We start from the raw sequence: 22,534 nt of genomic DNA on the forward strand, positions 1-22,534 counted from the left end.
CTGTAGAATTTAAAAATCTGGTGCCTGAGACTGCAAACCCTTATTTAAGCAAGTCTTCCCACTGCTGACAATGGGCTATTTGCATCATTAAGGTTTTGCAGGTTTCAGCTTCTAATCTCCCCCAAATATATAGTATCTCTCCTGAACACCTGAATGATTATTGTAAGAGCCACAATGTATCTGAAAAGCAGAGAATTCCCAGATTCAGTATCCGTTTCTCTTATAATACTTGGCTCGTGCAACAACATCATTGGCATAGTCATTGTGGGTTGTGCCAATATCCATGTTTGGATAGGTCTGGACGTTTCCTAGTCCTGCATTATAGGCAGAAATCCCACCTGGAAAGAAACACCAAAATAGCTAATGAAGACTTAAAAGAAAAACAAACCACCATTCCAGACAGAGCTGTCTCGTTTTTATCTAGTGTGTTTAAAACAAAAAAATTGGGAGTGGGTGAACTGCTTTATTACAGTGTGCAGACTTAACTACGGGTGTGTGAACAGTTTGCATAAATTCCTGAATTCACCCAAAAATCAGAGGGAATTTGGGATTTTACATAAACAAATGACTGTAGCTTAGTGGTGAACCTTCAGTATGCATTTGGCTAACCACATTCAAACAGAAGACTTCAATCTTTGAACCAGACCTGTTCTTAATAGACTATAAGACCCAATTGCCTTGTTTACTTTTCAATCAGTCCTGAAAATGACTGCAAGGGAGAAAGTTAAAACATGACCTTACACTCCATTCTTCTCCCCTTCTCTGCTCCATATAGTACTGCACAATTTTGCAATCCCCTGATGAACTGTCCAGTTCCCAAAAATGCACCTCCCTCCTACACACCTATAAAAATAGAGGGTGAACTTCTGGACTTTTTCAAATAAACTGCAAAACTGTCATTGACTTCAAAGGCACCAGGATTTCACTCATGATAAAATAGTAGAGGCCCAAAGGTCAATATTAACTAGTATTTTGGGAGGCTTTATAAACATTCCCCAGGCAGCCTTGGAAACACAGCACACAACATTGTGCTAAAGAATGGGACAAACTGTATGAAACTGACTAATCTAGTTTCACGGCTCAAGCTATGGGAAATCAAAAGTAGACCTACACCATCAGTGGTGAAAAATTATATGAGATTCTTTTAAATGCTTATTATTCTAGAGTATCATTAAGACAATAAAGTTTTAATAGGATTTTTGTTCTAGAGTTTCCCTCAGCTCCTGGACTGAATGCTGTCTATACTATACCTTTCAGCTGTTGGTCCTTTGTCCAACCGGGGAACTTTTTCTGGACTCCTTGAATCATACTAACAAGGATGCCAGTCCCCTGAAGGACATGTTCCTCGCTATTCCATGCTCCAACCACTGTATGGTAGCGTCTATCAACCTAGAAGAGCCAGAGAGAACATTACTTCTTGAAAAGCTTACGTGTTTTTGCAGTTCTTCCCTCTCAACATTCACTACATGATTTTATTTCTCAAAGTTTGTTTGATAAATTAATCAATTTTTGCTCTTCACTACAGCACTGACTTCTTTGTGCCAACAATTCAACCTCTCAGATTGCTGGAGAGAATTGCACGGAGCGGAAAGAGATTAGAGGTTTTATTCAGACTCTCCTCGGTTATAGATGGATTCCAGGTTAATCTCTAAATCCTTAATGAAGCAGCCCAAATCTGCAGAAATTGGAACCATTACACGGTCAGGTCATGCATCATTGGAAGTAATATTTGATAGTTGGGCTCATGGGCCATGGAGCCGAAGGGGTCGCTGAGGCCATGGCCTGACCACTTTTAAGCAAGTACATCAGGGATGGGCAACTGGTGGCCCAGGGGCTTCATCCGGCTGACCAGATCACTGTATTTGAGCGGCCACCACTCATCTTATGGCAGGCGATCCAGCAGCACCAGGGCCAGGAAGGAGACGGGGCATCACCTTGCCCACACACATCTGGGTGCATCATGTGATGCTATGATGAGAGCCAAAGAGGCAAAGTGGAGAGCTGGGCCTACTCATGTGGGACAGGAGCCATGGGACTTGCTCTCTAACCTGTTCCCACTGGATTTTCCATGATCAAGATGCAATCCCGCTGTGTCACACCCTTGGGGACAGGACCTGACTGCCCCTCCGTGATACACACTCCAGGTGCAGGACCCGACCTTCCCTCCCTCCCTCCCCCGCTTCATGCACCCCTTCACGCTCAAAGCCCTTCTACTCTATTACTCGCCTTTGTGTAAAGTATAGGATTTTCAGTTCTTTGTAGCGTCTTAATAAACTCTGGGGAGGCACACACATTTTTTTCTTTCACTTAGGGACACTCCCTCTGAAAATGTTTGAAACTCTTGGCTTAAAAGGATTTAAGAGCAATGTATTATTCCTCCATTATATTTAATCAGCAGAAGAGAGTTGCACACTGTAATGAAATATGTGCTACTTTTGCTGCTTATTCTAAAAACCTGTATACCTCAGATACTCCAAGCTATGAAGTTACTCAGAAATATCTGGAAGTAGCAGGCTTGCCAAATGGAAACAAAATTGACAAAGAGACTTTAGATAAAGAAATAGCATAAGAAACAATAGAAGCAATAGAAAGTATGAAAAGTGGTAAGACTCCGGCACCTGATGGCTTTCTGGCTGAGTTTTATGAAGAATTTAAGGAGGTATTAGTGGGTCCTTTGTTACCACTCAAGAAAGAGATTTTAGAGTCAATGTGGATAGTTCTCTGAAAACATCCACTCCATGTGCAGTGGCGGTCAAAAAAGATAGAATTTTAGGAACCATTAGTAAAAGGATTAATAATAAGACAGTAAATATCATCATGTCACTACATATATAAATCCATGGTATGACCACATTTTGAATACTGTGTGCAGTTCTGGTTATCCCCTTGTGGCACTCTGTACTTCAAAGCAGCACCCTGGAACCCCTATATTCACCACTGTCATGTAATTGTGATATTTCATACAAAGCATGCCATGTAAGACATCATATGAAAGGTCATGATCTGCTGAAACCTGTTGTTCTGTCCAAATATGTATATCATTAGTGTGGATGAATTTATGAGATTTTGCTGTATGGTTGTTACTGAAATATGCTGTAAATTTGCTCGTGACATACAAAAGATCCCCACCGAAGAGGCTGTCCAATGACCATTAATCAGCAGGGGAGTTGCAATCAAGGGATTTACAATTCAATAACAGTTGCCCAAGCAGCACACAATGGGGACTGCTCAACCCCATGACTCTGTTGCACAAGTCCACGTCAGGGGGATTGCCCAAGCTGGTGACTCAGCAAAGCCCACCAGGACATGTCTGGGTAAGTGTCTTCTAGGCACATGGACTAAGGATATAAAATAGGGAACAGTGGCAGCATATCTTTGCCTTTCTTCTCCCCCACCTACACTGGACGCAACAAGAATGCTGAGAAGACAGAGACTTCATCTGAGCAGACTGGTCCAGGCTTAAGGGAGAAGCCTGTGTACTAAGAACTGTAACATCCAGTGGGGTGAGAAAATTGCTTGATCTAAATACTACCTAGTGTAATAAGGTTTAAGATTTAGATTGTATGTTTATCTTTTGTTTTCTGTGATAACTCTCTCAGACCTTTTATGCCTACCACTTACAATCACTTAAAATCTATCTTTCTGTAGTTAATAAATCTGTTTGATATTTTACCTAAAACAGTGTATTTTGCTTAAAGTGCTTGGGAAACCTCAGCTTAGTTTATAGGGGCTTGTGCATGTTCTCTCCACATTGAGGGAGGGGCAGACTGGGTTATAAACTTACACTGGTCAGGCTTCTGACCAGGGCAGAATGGTACTGCTCTGGGGTGCAAGGCTGCGGAGCTGGGGGGAACTGGCTGGTGCCTTTCTCGGTGATTCTGGGAGCATTCATGCAATCTAGATGGGTATGAGGCTCCACATGCTGTTGAGCTGAATGATAGCAGCACCTGGAGGGGTTTGCTGCTTGTTACTGGCAAAGCATTGTGAGAGACAGCCCAGGCTGGAGAATTAAGTGGCATAGCGGTACCCCACTTCCAGGTTGTACCCGGGGGATCCTGTCACATCCATCTCAACATAGATATACACCGCTATCTCGATATAACGCGACCCGATATAACACGAATTTGGATATAACGCGGTAAAGCAGTGCTTCGGGGGGGCCATGGCTGCGCACTCTGGTGGATCAAAGCAAGTTCAATATAACGCGGTTTCACCTATAATGCGGTAAGATTTTTTGGCTCCCGAGGACAGCGTTATATCGAGGTAGAGGTGTATATCCTTCTTACTGCAGCAAAAAAGACTTTTGTTAAAGCAAGTTATTCATGACATTTAGTGATTTTACAGGTTTCAGAGTGGTAGTCGTGTTAGTCTGTATCAGCAAAAAGAACGAGGAGTACTTGTGGCACCTTAGAGACGAACACATTTATTTGAGCATAAGCTTTCATGGGCTAAAACCCAGTTCATCGGATGCATGCAATGGAAAATACAGTAAGAAGATATATATACCCAGAGAACATGAAAAAATGGGTGTTGCACATCTACCAGTGTGATATATGCCATCATGTGCCAGCAATGCCCCTCTGCCATATACATTGGCCAAACCGGAAAGTCTCTACGCAAAAGAATAAATGGACATAAATCAGACGTCAAGAATTATAACATTCAAAAACCAGTTGGAGAACACTTCAACCTCCCTGGTCACTCAATTACAGACCTCAAAGTTGCAATACTCCAACAAAAAAACTTCAAAAACAGACTCCAACGAGAAACTGCTGAATTGGAATTAATTTGCAAGATGGACACCATTAAATTAGGCTTGAATAAAGACTGGGAGTGGATGGGTCATTACACAAAGTAAAAATTATTTCCCCATGCTAATTTCCCCCCCTACAGCTACTCACACCTTCTTGTCAACTGTTGGAAATGGTTTAATTATCACTACAAAAGTTTTTTTCTCCTGCTGATAATAGCCCACCTTAACTGATTACTCTAGTTATAATTAGTTTGGCAACACCCATTTTTTCATGTTCTCTATGTATATATATCTTCCTACTGTATTTTCTACTGCATGCATCCGATGAAGTGAGTTTTAGCCCATGAAAGCTTATGCTCAAATAAATTTGTTAGTCTCTAAGGTGCCACAAGTACTCATTCTTTTTAGTGATTTTACAGTTAGTTACCCAGGGTACAAATACTAAGGAATTCATACTGATTTCTAAAGCACTCCTAGCTTAATTTTCATATAATAAAGCAACACTCAGCAAGAGGATGTGAGTTAACATAACCCTTAAGCATAATAATATGCACGAATATATGCATGTGCAGCTCTTAACTCATTGAAGCTAAATAAGAGCTTCATATTTGCAATGTTGTTGTAGCTGTGTCAGTAGCGTAGCTGGGGGGAGCAGGGGGAGCGGCCGCTCCCCCATTTAGCACATTCTCCAAAGTGGCACCTTGGGCGTCCACTCCGTGGGTGCCCCGGTCCTCGCCCTGCCCAGCTCAGCTCACCTCCGCCTCCTCCCCTGAGCGCGCCGCCGCGTTCTGCTTCTCCCCCTGGCTCCCAGCGCTTGGGCCGCAAAACCGCGTAGCAAGCCTGGGAGGGAGGGGGAACACGGCGTGCTGGGGAAGAGACGGGGCCAGGGCGGGGATTTGGGAAGGGTTCCAATAGGGGCAGGGAAGGGGTGGAGTCGGGGCGGGGCCTGGTGAGGGGTGCTCGGGGAGGAGGCGGGAAACTGCCAGGTACGCTGAGGGGCCAGGCAGGCAGGCAGGGGAGGCGTGGAGGAAGGACGTGAGGCTCGCCCGCCAGCCTCGGCTAACTGCAGGTAGGGCTCGGGGGCGTGCAGTCTGAGGCAGGAGAGCTGAGGCGCCCTGCCTTTGCCCGCCGCCGCCCAGCCCCTGAGCTCTCCCTTTCCTGCCCCCCAGGCAGCGTAGCTAGGGCGGGAGCAGGGGAAGCACCTGCTCCCCCAGCCCAGAACTCGCAGGGCCGCCGAACCTGCACATGTGCCGCTCCGTCCTTCGGCGGCCCTGCTCCGCGGTGCCCGAAGTAGCAATGCTCCGCCCGGCGCTCCGGCCGGGGGAGCGTGGCCGGGACTCAGGGCGCTCTGCCCGGGACTCCGGCCCTGAGAGCCTGGCCGGGGGTCTCAGCGCTCCGGATGGGGCCGCGGGCTCCCGTCGCTCCGGCCGGGGGAAGCGGGGCCGCCGAAATAAGAATAATTTTGGCGGCCCTGCACATGCACCGCTCCGTCTTTCGGTGGCATTTCGGCGCATGCGCAGGGCCGCCGAAATGCCGCCGAAGGACCGGCGCCTTTTTTCTCCGCCGCTCCTCCTCGGGAGCAACCCCGGCTACGCCACTGGCCGTGATAGCCCAAGCCTATTAGAGAGACAAGGTGGTGAGGCAATAGCTTTTATTGGACCAACTTCTGCTGGTGACAAGCTTTCGAGCTGCACAGAGTTCTTCTTCCGGTTTGGGGAAAGTACTCAGAATGGCACATAACACAAGGTACAACAGATTTTTTAGGATAAGTAGCTAACACACATTCCAAGAGACCATTCAAGGCGAAGTGGCCCATTAACACCTCTGCAGTCAGAGGGCAAAAAAGAGGGGATAATGGATTACAGATTGTTGTAATAATCCATAAATCCAGAGTCTATATTAGCAGCACTAATGTGATTGCTGTGATTGGATCATTTTTAAAAAATAGCTAATCATATTTGCATCCATTTTGAATGTTTCACTTCTACACTCTTCGCCCTCAAAATCATTACCTTTAGTTTACTGATTGGCACTTCAGAAAAAAAGGAAACTGCTTTTTTTAGTGTGTTAAAAATGTGATGGGTCTGTTAAACAGGACTACAACTCTGATCTTCCTAACTGTCAGGGTGGTTAAACACTGGAATAAATTGCCTAGGGAGGTTGTGGAATCTCCATCTCTGGAGATATTTAAGAGTAGGTTAGATAAATGTCTATCAGGGATGGTCTAGACAGTATTTGGTCCTGCCATGCGGGCAGGGGACTGGACTCGATGACCTCTCGAGGTCCCTTCCAGTCCTAGAATCTATGAATCAGCTCTTCCCCACTGCATATTCCCTTCCTCCTGACCAGGTAAAGGGAAAAGTCCCACACCAGGAAGTGTCTGGGCTCTGTTTGGGATCAGCAGTTGTATATCTAGCCAGCAGCTCCAGAGAAGTGGAAGCAGCAACCGCATGGTAAGCAGGGAGCTGCACTGCAGAGAAGCCAGATACAGAGACAATTCCCCAGGAATAGTATGCAAAGCTGCGTGTGGAACTGGCTGTGACTACTGGATGTTACAGCTAGGTGCAGGGCTACACGGGACTTATGGGGGGAGCCGCAGTGGCTGGGCAGGGAGTCAGTGAAGAGGGGCCCCAATGAGAGACACTAACTGAGCCTGGCCTGCAAATCAGTAAGCACCCATTTGCTTCAAATAGAGACTGGACTGGAGAGGGCACCCCAGGCACTAGGTCTGAAGAGCCCTAACTCAAAATTGGACTGTGCCAGAGACCCAAACAAGAGCCGCTATTGTTTACTCTAAATTATGCATGTTTAAGTCTCGTACCTGGGTTATTTCTAAACTTCCCCTTTCCTGCCAGCCCTAGTAAAATACCTTTTCCCTTAGCCACATGTCTGAGTGGTTTTTGGGACCCACCAGGGCATGTGCCTACAAGGCCTAGCTGCTGTAGTACCTACGGTGCTACCTCAAAATCGTGTACGCTACTGGCACCTTCCGAGTTTGGTGTACTGCATATCTGAGCAGCTTCAATGTTTACAATTGTTTTTGAGGAGTAAAACAATGTGTCCCAATACTCAGTTAAACTCAGTACTCAGTGTCTGAAATGCAGGCACCAATCACTCAGTGTTGTTAAACTTCAGAGTGTTTGCTGCCTTTTGGAAGGCCTTATACAATTCCTTACTTCACAATATGAATTCTAGTAACTATTTGGCCTCATTTTAATTGCTGTTGTAATTAGAATTTATTAATAGCTTCTCCTGTTAAATTAAGTCATTAATAGTCATCTTGACCTGCTGCTGCTGTGTACAACCCCCTTTTATCCTATGACAACATCCTTTACACACACTGTGCAAATGTTTGCCATTTTTATGACTATTTCTGTGTGCAGATTGGAGGCATATTATCAACACCTAGTATCTTTTCCTTCCCTTCAATTACTTTGGTTTTCTGTAGAGAAGTCCGAATAAACTACAGATGCCTCATTGCTCACAGGCACACTACAGCCAAGCCAATAACAACCACTTCGGGATAAATCATGTAGGGCCATATTTTCTGTTGTATTGCTGGATGTCTAACATGTTTAAGGGCACTGGAGATATCCCATATACTGAAAGCCAACCAACAAACTCTCATAACGTTGTATGACATCTACTGGCTACAGGCTGCTCTTAAATTAGGACCAGACAAGGGGCTGCTCTAAGCTATGTCTGTAGCACAGTATTCGCTTCTTACCAGGGCCAGCTGTAACTTTTTTCCCGTCCCAGGCAAAAAAGAGCGCCACCCCGCCGTAACACCCCCCCACCCCCCAGTGCCGCGCCGCCGACCCCCCCCCCGATTGCCGCGCCGGGCTGCCGAACCCCCCCCCCCCCTCCTGAGTGCCGCGCCGGGCCAAAAACCCCCGAGCACCGGGCCACCGAAACTCCCCCGAGCGCCTCGCCGGGCCGCCCAAACCTCCGCCCCCCCCCCCCCCCCCCGAGCGCCTCGCCGGGCCACCCAAACCCTCAGAGCACCGCGCCTCGCCGGGCTGCCCAAACCCTCGGAGCACCGTGCTGGGCCGGCCAAACCCCCACCCCCCGCAAGTGCCGCGCCGGGCCGCCCAACCCTCCGCCTTCCCCAGCGTCGCGCTGCGCCGGCCAAACCCCCGCCCCGCCCCGGAGCGCTGCGCCGGCCAAACCCTCGGAGTGCCGCGCCGGCCAAACCCCCGCCCCCCCCGATCACCGCGCCAGGCCGCCCAAACCCCCGCCTTCCCCAGTGGCACTGTGACGGGTTGGATCACAGAAAACCCTTTGCGACTGCCACCTGATGTGCCTTGACTACCTCTGAGTCTGTTTTCCCTGCCAGCTTAGACTTCAGGGCCCTGCCTGGTTTGAGCCAGACATGCTAGCCTGCTACAAACCCAGACCCGAACCATGTCCCCCAAAAGCTGCAGACTTAACTGAAAACAGCTTAAGAAGTGTTCCTGTCTCCAAAACTCAGATGCCCAACTCCCAGTGGGGTCTAAAGCCAAATAAATCCGTTTTACCCTGTGTAAAGCTTATACAGGATAAACTCATAAATTGTTCGCCCTCTATAACACTGATAGAGAGATATGCACCGCTGTTTGCCCCCCCCCCAGTATTAATATATTCTGTGGGTTAATTTATAAGTAAAAAGTGATTTTATTAAATACAAAAAGTAGGATTTAAGTGGTTCCAAGTAATAACAGACAGAACAAAGTGAATTATCAAGCAAAATAAAATAAAACGCATGTCTAAGCCTACTACAGTAAGAAAACTGAATACAGATAAAATCTCACCCTCAGATGTTTCAATAAGCTTCTATCACAGACTGGATGCCTTCCAGTCTGGGCCCAATCCTTTTCCCGGTACAGGCCTTGTTCCAGCTCAGGTGGTAGCTAGGGGATTTCTCATGATTGCAGCCCCCTTTGTTCTGTTCCACCCACTTACATATCTTTTGCATAAGGCAGGAATCCTTTATCCTTCTCTGGGTTCCCGCCCCTCCTTCTCAATGGAAAAGCACCAGCTTAAAGATGGATTCCAGTTCAGGTGACATGATCACATGTCACTGTAAGACTCCAAGATTTCATTCCTCCCAGCCTGACTCACAGGAAGGCCTGCAAGCAAACAGAGCCATCTACAGTCAATTGTCCTGGTTGATGGGAGCCATCAAGATTTCAAACCACCATTAATGGCCCACACTTTGCATAATTACAATAGGCCCTCAGAGTTATATTTTATATTTCTAGTTTAAGATACAAGAGTGATACATTTATACAAATAGGATGACCACACTCAGTAGATTATAAGCTTTGTAATGATACCTTATAAGAGACCTTTTGCATGAAGCATATTCCAGTTACATTATATTCACACTCATTAGCATATTTTCATAAAATCATATAGAGTGCAACGTCACACTCCTTTATTATATGACAGGCCTGGGTTTGTTGAGCCTGCCCCAGATTCTCCTGAGCAAAATGTGATACACTATCCAATCATTCAGACATCTGTACTATGTATTAGACTACATTCTGGGCCCAGGAAGGCAGCTTCTCCCATGTCTCTTTGAGCAGGTTTAGGATTCTTTGGGGTTGTTGGCCATAATGTAATCTGAAAGGGGGAAATCTTGTCGATGCCTGTGGCACCTCTTGTATTGCCAACAGAAGGTATGGCAGGAGTTGGTCCCAATTGCAAGGGTCCGTATTTACAAACTTTTTAAACATATTTTTTAGGGTTCGATAAAAATTTTCCACCAGGCCATCCATTTGGAGGTGGCACACTGAGGTCTTGAGGTCCTAAAGGTTTAAGCTTTAGGAGAGTCCATACATCCCTTAGTATCTGAGACATAAAGTTTGTCCTTGGTCCATGAGAATCTCGGAGGGTAAGCCCACCTGAGAGAAAAGCTAGACCAGTTCCCTCACTCCAGTTGGTGCCATTACTGAGTGCCTGGAGACCATCTCTGGGTATCATGTGGCATATCCACCATGACCAATATATGTTGGTGTCCTCCTGCACTTTTTTCTAAGGGCCACACAATGTCAACCCCTATCCTTTCAAAGGACATATCTTTGAGAGGTAGGGAGGACTAAGGGTTCTTTTCCCAAGCCCTTTAGTGAAACCTATTGACAATCAGGACAGGATGCACAGAAGTTGGCCTTATAGAGCCCTGGTCAAAAGAACTGGCCGTATAAGTGGTTTAATGTATTTTCCCAGCCAAGCTGGCCTGCTGATGGTATTGAATGTGCCAGCTATAAGACCTCTTTTATGGCCTCCCAAGATACCAGGAGCTGGTAGCAAGCTTCTCTGTTTTCACGTTAAGATCAACCTGATAGAGCATGTGAATTTTTAGCTCAAAATGGGGAATTGCACTGCTTGTGTTTCCTGGATAACCATTCCCTCTATCACTTCTATCCGGGTATATGACTCTCTCAAGGTGGTGTCTTCCTTCTGCCCATGAAATCATGGGCCTGCATTAAACAGGATAGCTCTAAGTCAGACGGGTGGTTCTCCAGTAGGGGTTCTTCCTGATCAGAAGATGTCTCCACCTTTTGGCTGGATATCATTCACCCGCTGAGTGGGCTCCCCTAGTGCCGTCTCCCCTGTAACCAGGCTTTCCCTTCCTCCTGGCATTGTCTTCTAGTCTTTTTATGTTTCCCAGGTTGAGCAGGCCCCTCCCAAAGGCTGGATTTCACTGTCAGAAAAATATCTTCCAGCTGCTGGGAGGGCTGTTTCAGCCAGAACAGCTTGAGTGCAGAACCTGACTGAGTGGATAGCAATGAGGGGAACTGTTGCCAGTCTCTCATGATTAAATATTCTAGGGCAACCCCTTCATTATGCCAACCTGAATTCTTGCTTTGTGGTTGCTGACCTTCAGCTGCACCCACACTGTGGGATAGGAGTGGACATCTCTATGTCCACTGGTCACCTTCACAGGGTAGTTATATTGGAGGGCACTAGGATTGAACGACTCTGGAATTAAAGTTTGGGAGCACCCTGAATTCACCATAGTGCACCTCCTCCCATCAACTTGTGCTACACCTGCCTTATGACACGGGTCCAAGTCAAGGCCATCACTACTATTCCAAAACCCTACAATCTAGGAAGTGACACTCCATGACTGACTGAGTTGCCCTGGCTTTCCACAGCAGAAGCATATCACTGGTCGTTAGTAGGCTCCGTCTGACCCCTTCTCTTTGGCTTTTCTGGATTGGGTCCATGGCAAGATGGTCAGCAACCACCATGACAGAGGCTTCAGGGACCAGGCCAAGTCCCGAGGGGCTTCCCTCTGAGTTTTTTCAGAGCTCCAGGGTCTCCTTCCTCGGAAACTGGGTCTTCCAGTTGTCCGACCTCAACCAAGGGATCTGACTGGGCCAGGTGGCCAGTAAATAATCTTTGATAAGCTGGACTATGGTGGCAAGCAAGTTGGGGCTATTGCCATTGAGCTCATGTTTTAATTGCTCTTGGCAATATATCTAAGTCCTCCTCTAATATTACAGCGTCTATAATCTCTGCAGTCACGTGGGTCCCTGGATGGAGCCATTAGGTGGCCCGGTCCTTAAGACATTGGACTACTGCCTGCATATAAGCCCCTGAGGCAAAAGGCTTGGACTGGAATCTACACCACTATGTTTCGTGGCCAACCGGTCAAGCATGATGGCTTTCACTGCATTATAATCTCTAGCTGTTTCCTCATCTAGAGCATGGCAGGTCACCTGGACTTCCTTGGAAAGGAAAGGGCCCAAGCGGATGGCCCAGGTTTCTCTACTCCAGGATGTGGTTGTGGCCACATGCTCAGATGTGACCAGGTAGGCCTGCGGGTTGTCATGGGGCCCCATCTTGGCCAGGGGTATCCCTGGACTGGGGTTCAACAAATTTGGAGGGGCTGAGCTAGTTAGCCACTGTAACTGTGACTCCTGAAATTGCGGTTCCTGTTTCTGCTGCTAGTGCAGCTGAAGCACCTCCAGGAGCACAGCCTGATGTTGCTGGGCAGCCTGCTGGGCATCTTGTGGACTTTCAGCTAGTAGCTGCTGATTTTCAGCAGAGCTGTGCTGCTGCTGGGATAGACGTCGCATCAATTCTTCAATTTTTAAATTTTCCCCCTGCCCTTGTTTCAGTGGCCAACCCTCAAAAACCCACTTTGAGTACCAAGTTGTAATGGGGCCCTCACCTCTGGAGAGCCTCTGAGCAGCAGGGTGCAGTATCACAGTCCTTTTCTCACCTGGCTGACCCCAGCTGGGTCTCTGGGCCCTCCAGTCAAGTCACAAAGTCCAACTGGACCCCTTCCAGGCTATTAAAGAGGCCAATAAATAAATGGTCTATCTGCCTTCACTAGGGTCTTCAGCCGCAGCACTGAGCCCTTTAAATTCAGCCCTTTGTTCAGGCTGCCAAAGAAGTTCTATCCCCTTCTTGGGATTTATGCCAGTTTACCTGTGGCCAATAGGAGCACCCAGGGCTGCCCATTATAAACAGCAGCCACATATTTCTCAATTTAGTTAGTTGCTGCTTCTTCCTATGCCTCTTCCTACCTAGCCCTTTTAGCTTCACCCTTATCTCAGGGTTAAAGTTCTTAGGTCCTCTCTCTCCCTGCAAACCCAGCTATGCAAAATGCAGCCAGAAAACAAACCTGTCCATCTCTCCAGTTCCTTTGGCCAGAGAGGAGCACCCTTCCTTACCCCTCTGGTCCCAGTCAGGCACTGAACTGCTAAGGCCAGGCAGCTACTTTTATCTGGGCCAGCAGGGCCCTCATTGGCTGTTGCTAGCCCTTCTAACCCATGGAGGACTAGGACTCTGTGGCTTCCAAAATGACCACTCTGGAGATATATCTCTAGGCAAGCTTGGAGCATCCAACTCCACTGCTCTTGTCCTTCCAGCTTGTCCCTTCTTGGAGTGGGGTGTAGTAGGACTGCAGGGCCACCAGAACAGCACTGCAAAGGTCGAATACACCCCGTTGCAGAGACAAACAAATCATGGGCTACATCTGTGATCTGGAGTGCTTACGGGGTGGTTCTACTGCAGACTGTTGTTTGCTAGAATCTTTACATGTAGATTAAGAGGATGCAAGTGAAAATACTTATTAAGCCATTTAGTATTTCTGTGCATACTAAATGCACTGGTGAAGATGGTTTTCCATTTAGGAAAAAGAAATACGGATTTTTGTTGGTGTTTTTTGTCAGGTATTCCACCAGGAAACATGGTTACACATGCTTCTATGACTGTGAAGATAGACACTCATGGTTAACTTTAGTTGAAAATATTGACAATGGAGACTACTGGTATGAGAAATTATCATGTTTGACTGGACAAGTGGAATCTAACAAGCTATGAGTTGTATTATAAGTTGAATAATTATCAGTAATGTTACCTTTTAGATTGTTTGTTTGTTTGTATAACATGTCCATGAAGCCCAGAATGATCACCTGAGTTTTCAGGAATATAGAATTCTACAAGTTTTCCATCTTGGCAGTGAGATTGATGAGGGTCTATATGCCAACATGAATTGTTTCTCTTCTGTTTATAGTACAGCAGTTTTTCCATTGACTCAATGGACATTGGTTCAGGCTCTTAGGGTCCTAAATGAATTGACCAGCTTTTCAAAAATGCTCCTTATCCTGTAGCTCCCATGTACATTGGGAACAAGTGGATTCTAAATGCACTCCAGAAAAAGTGCTCAACTGCCGATCTTAAAGTCAAAAAGAGTGTAAGACATGCTGTACTGGACAGTACTAATGTTTTCTCAAGTAGGTTATCACTCCTTTTTATTTAATGAGGTGTTAAGGCCTTTGAAAGCAGCAAAAAAGCCATAATCTCAGGTAGCACAAATTTCTTTCATTCGATTCCCTTTGAAATTTGTTTATCTGCTTTAATGTATTCTTGTCGTCATCAAACGTTTGTTAATGCAACTGAAAAGATGAGCTTTGGAGTCTTGCTTCATTTGCTAAACAACATTTTTTATTCAATTTTAATTTGCTTATTTCTGTTCGATTAAAAGCATCCATCCCAGGCTCTAGGCATTTCCATGAAAAAGTAAAAGATGTGTCAGTGAAATCCCCACATACAATAAGTTTACAGACCTCTGTCCAGCTGCAATGAAAAATAAATTGTTGAACTAAATCACAAAAAGATTGAAAATACGTTTCCTTCCCCAAAGAGATTACTTTTCCCTTTTTATTTCTTAAGACAACAGCAGATATTGAAATATACATATGATTAAAAATGGGAAGGTAGAAGACTAACAATAGCTAGACAGAGCAGCTTTAATAACTCAGAGAAATAGAATAGGATAGGATATTATCAATACTCTGGTTAATGTTTCATTGGTTAGATAGAGACCAAATGTTTTGAAGTTACCATATGATATAACTAATGTTTACTGATTGCAGAATTTAAAAATCTGGTGCCTGAGACCGCAAACCCTTATTGAAGCAATTCTTCCCACTGCAGTCAGTGGGCCTATATGCATCAATAAGGATTTTCAGGATACAGTTTTAATCTTCCCCCAAACATACAGTATCTCTAATGTATGTCAGACTGATAGTCATATGCACCACAATTTATCTGAAAGAAGAGAACTCCCAGATTCAATATCCATTTCTCTTATAAAACTTGGCTCGTGCAACGACGTCATTGGCATAATCATCGCCAGGCATGCCAATATCCATATTTACATAACTTCGGACATTTCCTAGTCCTCCATCGTAGGCAGAAATCCCACCTGAAATGAAACACCAGAGTAGCTAACACAGTCAATATAAACTAGATTTTTTTGGGGGGTGGGGGTGAGGATTATAAATATTCCCCATGCAGTGTTATAAACCCATCACACAACACTGTGCTAAAGAATGGGACACTGCTCAAACTAGGGGAAATCAAGAAGCAGACAAACAGCATCAGTGGTGAAAAATTATATGAGATTCTTTTAAATGCTTATTATTCTAGAGTGTCAGTAACACAAGAAACTTTTAAACATGATTTTTGCCAGAGATTTCCCCTTAATTCCTATACAAATCTACACTGTACCTTTCAGCTGTTGTTCCTTTGTCCATCTGGGGAATTTTTTCTGGATTCCATTAATCATACCAATAAGGATTTGTGTAGCATCAAGGAGATGATCTTCACCATTCCACCGTCCAACAATACTATGGTTGTTTTTATCAACCTAGAAGAGCCAGGGGGGAAAAAGGATGTGTTTATGCAGTTTATTTCACTCTCAATATCCTCTACGTGATTTTAGTTGTCAAATTTTGTTTGCTAAATCAGCTTTTGGTCATTAATGTCCATGGATCTTCACGGCACTTTCTGTTGTGCCCCGAGCACAGACACTGAGGGATAGTATGTTGGACTGTGCTAATGAAAAAAGACTTATCTTAAAATGCTGCTTCTTTTCCATTTCAAGTTGTAGTTATGCATTTGGCTACCACTGCTCTAGTGTCTAGTGCTGCAGTATGTGGGCCACACTTCCTGACCCATGGAGGAAATTAAGGGCTTTATCCAGAAAATCTTTACTTCTCATCCTTAAAGGTTTTAGTCCTTCTGAGTAGTCTCACTGACTTCATTACAAACATATAATGCCACAGATGACAAGGGCCTGGCTAAATTCAAAGAAATGCAAAAGTTCAAAATGAACCATAAAATTACACTCTGTTCTTTTGTTGTTGGATTGTCACTGACAGTCTTATCAGAAGTAGTATGTACATTATGGTGTTAGCCAGGTGAATATTTTAAAATCAATTATTATCACCAAGGACTCAGTGGCATGAGATTGTGGATAAAGCCTGCCCTGTCATTCTGAGCTTGCCAGTTTTCACCTAGTCTTTTTGTCTGATGCTTTCTCCCTAGCTTGCTGCTGCCACTAAGTACTTCACTTTTCTTCTATAGAAGGGTAAAATGCACGGCCTCTTCAGGGACTTCCATTAACCCACAGAATTAACTGATGTTCAAACTGAAGCACAAGAATCAGCCTCTATAACCCCAGGTCTGACATATGCCAGTGCAATGTGTTGCTGCCTCAGCAATAGTTAATTTTCTAATAGTAGGGTGACCAGACAGCAAGTGTGAAAAATCGTGACAGGAGGTGGGGGTAATAGGGGTCTATATAAGAAAAAGACTCAAAAATCAGGACTGTCCCTATAAAATTGGGACATCTGGTCACCCTATCTAATAGTGTGCTGAGTATCAATCTCAGCCTGAGCTGCACTAGTGAGAAATGAAGCAGGCTCTCTCTGTTGAAACACTTGTATATACAATAGTATTTTATTCCTAGTTTATTGATCATTACTGACCTGCATCAAACCAAATGCATCGCCCCAGCCAGCCTTTAGGAGAGTTCCAGCATGTGACTCCCGAGAGATGATACCAGCGATCACAGCTGGATCTACACATTTTTTTCCTCCAGCGCTCTTAATGATGGCTTTATATTTGTTCATATTATTTAAGTCCCTCTCAGCAATCTTCTCTGATGCAGGAACTCCTGTAGTAAATGTAAAAGTAAAGGTGTTTTCTTTAAGATTATTAAGTCAATGTGAGATTTCAAAAGCCAAGAGCTTTGTTCTGCCATCTGAGAGCCTTTGTGAGAGTTATGTGCGTTGTGAAAGCAAGGCAAAAAAGAATTTTGCCTTGTGTAATTAATGCGTAAAAGATGGTTTAATTCCTATTTCTTTAGGTCCCAAAATGAAGGTGAATGGGCTTGGGAAGAGTTGGAGGGGGGAGCATGCTCAGCCTCTCAAGAGAAACTGATAGCAACCTGTCGGTGTCTGCAGGGCCGGCTCTAGGTTTTTTGCCGCCCCAAGCAAAAAATTTTTTGGCTGCCCTCCCACCCCCAGCCCTGAGCTTCCCCCCGCCCATCAGTGCCCCCTCCCACCCGCACCAGCACTGGGCTCCCCCCAAACGTGGGATCCGCTACCAGCACACGGTGGCCGAGCCCTGGCCCAGCCGCGACTCTATCCCCATGCGGGTGGAGCTGCTGGGCGGCGCGGAGCGGGAGTACTTCCAGGTGGCGGTGCGGCTGCAGGGCGGCGCGGAGAACACGGCCCCCTCCATGGGCTTCGTGGCGCTGCTGGTGGCCGAGGTGGATCAGTTCATGCTCACCGCCCTCACCTCCGACATGCTGGTGGCTAAGGACCTGGAGAGCCCCCCGGACCTGCTACTCTTCAGCCTCACCGCGCCCTGGCCCAGCCCCGGCGGGCGGGAAGGCGAGGATCTCCGGCTGCGGGGCTACCTGCTCAGCACTGACGAGCCCAGCTAGCCGCTCACCTCCTCACACACTCCGGGAGCCCCTCTCGCCGCCGCCTGGGCTCGGCTCCAGGGGACCCCGCTTCCCTCCCTCCCCAGCTCCTCACACACTCTGGGAGCTCCTCTCGCCACCGCCGCAGCCCAGGCTTGGCTCCAGGGGACCCCGCTTCCCTCCTTCCCCGGCTCCTCACACACTCCGGGAGCCCCTCTCGCCGCCGCCCGGGCTCGGCTCCAGGGGACCCCGCTTCCCTCCCTCCCCGGCTCCTCACACACTCTGGGAGCTCCTCTCGCCGCCGCCGCAGCCCGGGCTCGGCTCCAGGGATCCCGCTTCCCTCCTTCCCTGGCTCCTCACACACTCTGGGAGCTCCTCTCGCCGCCGCAGCCCAGGCTTGGCTCCAGGGGACCCCGCTTCCCTCCCTCCCCGGCTCCTCACACACTCTGGGCAGGGCCGCCCAGAGGATTCAGGGGGCCTGGGGCAAAGCAATTTCAGGGGCCCCTTCCATAAAAAAAAGTTGCAATACTATAGTAACATGTATTTGGAAATGTAAAAAATAACTAGTGAAATACATTCTAAAATTAATTTGTAATAATTTGAAAATACACTAAATACATTATTTAAAAACATTAAATGCTTTAATGGTATGTATACATTTGCAATTACATAATGGGCTGTTGCTGGGTGATGGTGATGGTTGGTGCCAATGGGCTGTTGCTGCCTATGGGTGGTGCTGCTGTTGCCCAGGGCTGGGTGGGGAGCTGGGCTCTGGGTTAGGGGGTGCCCGGCTCACAGGGCTGGGCTCAGGGCTGTGGGGAGATGGGGTTGGAGGGTGTCCGGCTCAGAGGGGCTGGGCTCGGAGCTGGGGGTCAGGGCTGTGGGGGGTTGGGGTCAGGGGGGGTGTCCGGCTCAGAGGGGCTGGGCTCGGAGCTGAGGGTCAGGGCTGTGGGGGGATGGTGTCGGGGGGTGTCCGGCTCAGAGGGGCTGGGCTCGGAGCTGGGGGTCAGGGCTGTGGGGGATGGGGTCGGGGGGGTCCTGGCTCAGAGGGGCTGGGCTCAGAGCTGGGGGTCAGGGCTGTGGGAGGATAGGGTCGGGGGGTGCCCGGCTCAGAGGGGCTGGGCTCGGAGCTGGGGGTCAGGGCTGTGGGGGATAGGGTTGGGGGGGTGCCCAGCCCCTTACCATGCCGCTTACCCACTCTCCTGGACAGCGCTGCAGCGGCGTGGTGTCTCCAGCGGGGCCTTCTTTCCTGCCGCTCAGCCGCAGCTCACAGCCCCGCCCCCTTACCAGCGGAGACGCGGGGGGATGGGGGAAGACGGAGGCGGGGGAGCCTCCGACATACTCGTAGAGGCCACTGCGGGGCCCGGGGCAAATTGCCCCACTTGCTCCCTCCCCCCGGGCGGCCCTGACTCTGGGAGTCCCTCTCGCCGCTGCAGCCCGGGCTCAGCTCCAGGGGACCCCGCTTCCCTCCCTCCCCGGCTCCTCACACACTCTGGGAGCCCGGGCTGCGGCGGCGGCGAGAGTCTGTGAGGAGCCGGGGAGGGAGGGAAGCGGAGCCCGGGATGCAGGGGGGGAGGAGGGGTCCTGCTGCCGCTGCCGCTCCGAGTCTCCCCAGGGCGGCGCGGCGTTTCCCCGAGTGGGCTGTGCAGGGCGCCGCCGGGCTGGGCAGGGGGCGCAAATCCCGGCTTGCGCTGACAGGGCGAGTGGCTGGGCCAGGGCTGGCTCCCGGCAATGCCACCCCAAGCAAAAAAAATAAAATAAAAAAGGGGGTCCGGAGTGTCGCCCCTTAGAAAGTGCCGCCCCAAGCACATGCTTGGAGGGCTGGTGCCTAGAGCCGGCCCTGGGTGTCTGGACAATGCAGGAGTGATTTTGAGAGGAGCTGAGAGAACTCACATCTACCCCTCTGTGGTCAGAAGGACAGGACTGTAATATGGGGTTTCAAAGTTGAGAGGGGGATTCAAAATGGTGGGATTCTTAGGGACAGACGCAGAAGACTTATGTAGAGGGGGACAACTGCAATTTGAGACAGTAGTTCCCAATAGTTGCACTTTCACCTCAGTTTCTTTTGGAGTCTCAGCACTATTTCATGCTACATTAGGAGGGAATCTCAATCCTACCCACAATAGAAGGGTTTGGCATTAAGTCCAATTTTATTTGTAGAGTAAAAGAATAGGGAGCTCCTTTGATTTTCCCAACAGTACCAGATAAACTATTGATCTGATATGCAAGTAGCTGGTGTAACATAATGAGGACTAACCAAGCGAATGGGATCCAGAATTTATCAGTACCACTCCCAGCTCTGCCACTGATTTGCTGAACAGCCTTGGGAAAGTCACTTGGGTCAAATTTTAAAAAGTGACTGTTAATTTTGGATGCTTTCATCAGAGATACCTTGGGCCTGATTTTCAGAGAATCTGAACATTCACAGCTCCTGATAAGTTTAATTCGAGGTGCTTGTGTGAGCACTTCTGATAATTAGGCCCTAAATGTCTGAAGTTGGACACCTAAAGAATCAAGCCACCTGTGTAAACATTGACTTTTTAATTTCTGGACCATAATCATCCCAAGGTTTTATTAAGTCTTCCTCTCTGTCTTAGTTTCCTCATCTGTGAAATGAGGAGAATAATACTAGCCAATCAGAATGTTGTTGTGAGGTTTAATCAATTAATGCTTGTAAAGTCCTTTGAAGGTGTAAAGTACTATGGATCATTGTGATGACTCTGTTTGATGATATACAGCAACAAAACGGCAGAGTTAGACTCACCACAGTATGGTAAGCGTTCTGCTTTTGTAGTTCTACAGTGGTATCAACGTTGTTTATGTTACCAAAGCATCCAGTCTGACTCTCAGAAGTACCTGAAAAATTAAATGCAGATATTTTACATTAAGCACCTATTGTGAACATAAATAAAGCTAAGAGAATTCAAAGTCATAAACCAGACTCTGGTCCACTCTGCGATAGGGTACGTTCCATTGTGGGTTGTTTTGGAAAAAGATCTCGTGGAGAGGAGGACTTGCTAGCCAGAAGATACTGCCTCAGTTGAGGGGGAAGGCCTGTGTAAAGAGATGTGTCTTTCACTGGTCTCTAAAAGCGGCCAGACATGAAAATGTCCTGACCTCTATACCCCAGTGCTCCTCACTGAGAACACCTGATTCTCACTCCTTGCAAGAGTCATCCTTGGTACTGAAAGCTGCATTGTCGAATACAGTTTATGTATATTCCATTTGCTATTGCACCAAACTCATTCTTCCATCATAATTAGGTTTTGTAGGAGTGGTCAAAAAAATGCCTTAATGTCTTATATCTCCCCATCCCTACAATCATCTCTTTACACTGTTGCTTTGGCAGCGAGCTTAGTGAAATAGACATGGACCTCAAACTCACCCAAAAGGGCAGCAAGGCCCAGGATCATCAGCGTTAGTAGCATGGGGACAGTTCTTCTCAAGCACCCAAGAGAGTCGTAAAATAAATCCAGGTCTGCAGAGAAACCAAAATATCTAAATGTACAGTACCGCTGTGAAGAAATACAAAGAAATGATGGGGTGCTTTTTTCACTGAATGTGCAAATACTGAGATAGAAGGGAATTTTGTGTATTAGTGTATAAATACTGGGACTGAGGGCACAATAATAACTCTGCCTCTCTTTGACACAGCATACAAATAAGGTCATTTCAGTGTAGAAAAAATCTGAGAGAATCAACACAGCAAGTTGCAATAATTTAATTTTGATCATATTCATAATGTGCCTCTGTAGCATCTTACTCGCTTACTTCAAAATACAAACCCCAGTAATATTTGATCTGGAATTAGTAACATTCATAGTGTTCAAGGTGACCTGCTGCTGCTACAAATGCACCTTTATTCTATGCCAGGGTCCCCTACACCCACTGTGCAGTTGATTGCTAATTGTTATTGTCATTTCTATGAGGCAGAGCACAGGAGATTATCACCTCCAACCTTTTTAGCAGCTCCAGGACTCTGGTTTTCTCTAAAGTAATCTATAATCAACACATGCCTCATCTCTTCTATTCACTGTACAGCAGGGACACAGTAATAACCACTAAGGGTATATCTACACTATGAGCTAGGGGTGTGATTCCCAGTTTGCATAGACATTCTCTTGCTAGGTCTCATCAAGTATATGCTCTAAAAATAGTGATGTAGCTGCAGGAGCACAGTCAGCGGTGAGTGGCGGCATGGGCTAGCTGTGCTAAGTACATACCCATGGAGTTCAGGCAGGTTTTTACTCGGCACAGCTAGCCCGTGTGGCTGCTTGCCACTGTCCATGTTTCCATGACTACACAACTGATTTTAGTGCCCTAGAGCGAAAAGAGTGAGTGATTATGTCTATGTGAGCTGAGAATCACACTCCTAGCTCATAGTGTAGACGTTACCTAAAGGACAAATCCTGGAGTCTTTACTCAAGTAGAACTTATTTGGTCTTTCATTACTACCCAAAGGATTTTCTAATGAACAGAATTCAGAATAGCTCCCACTCTGAATTAGCTTAATATTTTGCTCACCTGTCTTCAGCTTCCCTTCTCCTAGAAGATGGATGTTTTGAGGA

General features: G+C 47.0%; 1 pseudogene; it reads right to left on the reverse strand.

The window, feature by feature from the left end:
• Nucleotides 1-15,324: 15,324 nt before the first annotated feature.
• LOC135895256 (lysozyme g-like) lies at nucleotides 15,325-21,394 on the reverse strand (annotated as a pseudogene).
• Between the last annotated feature and the right edge of the window lie 1,140 nt (nucleotides 21,395-22,534).

Source organism: Emys orbicularis, chromosome 1 (assembly GCF_028017835.1).
Source record: "Emys orbicularis isolate rEmyOrb1 chromosome 1, rEmyOrb1.hap1, whole genome shotgun sequence".
Classification (NCBI taxonomy): Eukaryota; Metazoa; Chordata; order Testudines; family Emydidae; genus Emys; species Emys orbicularis.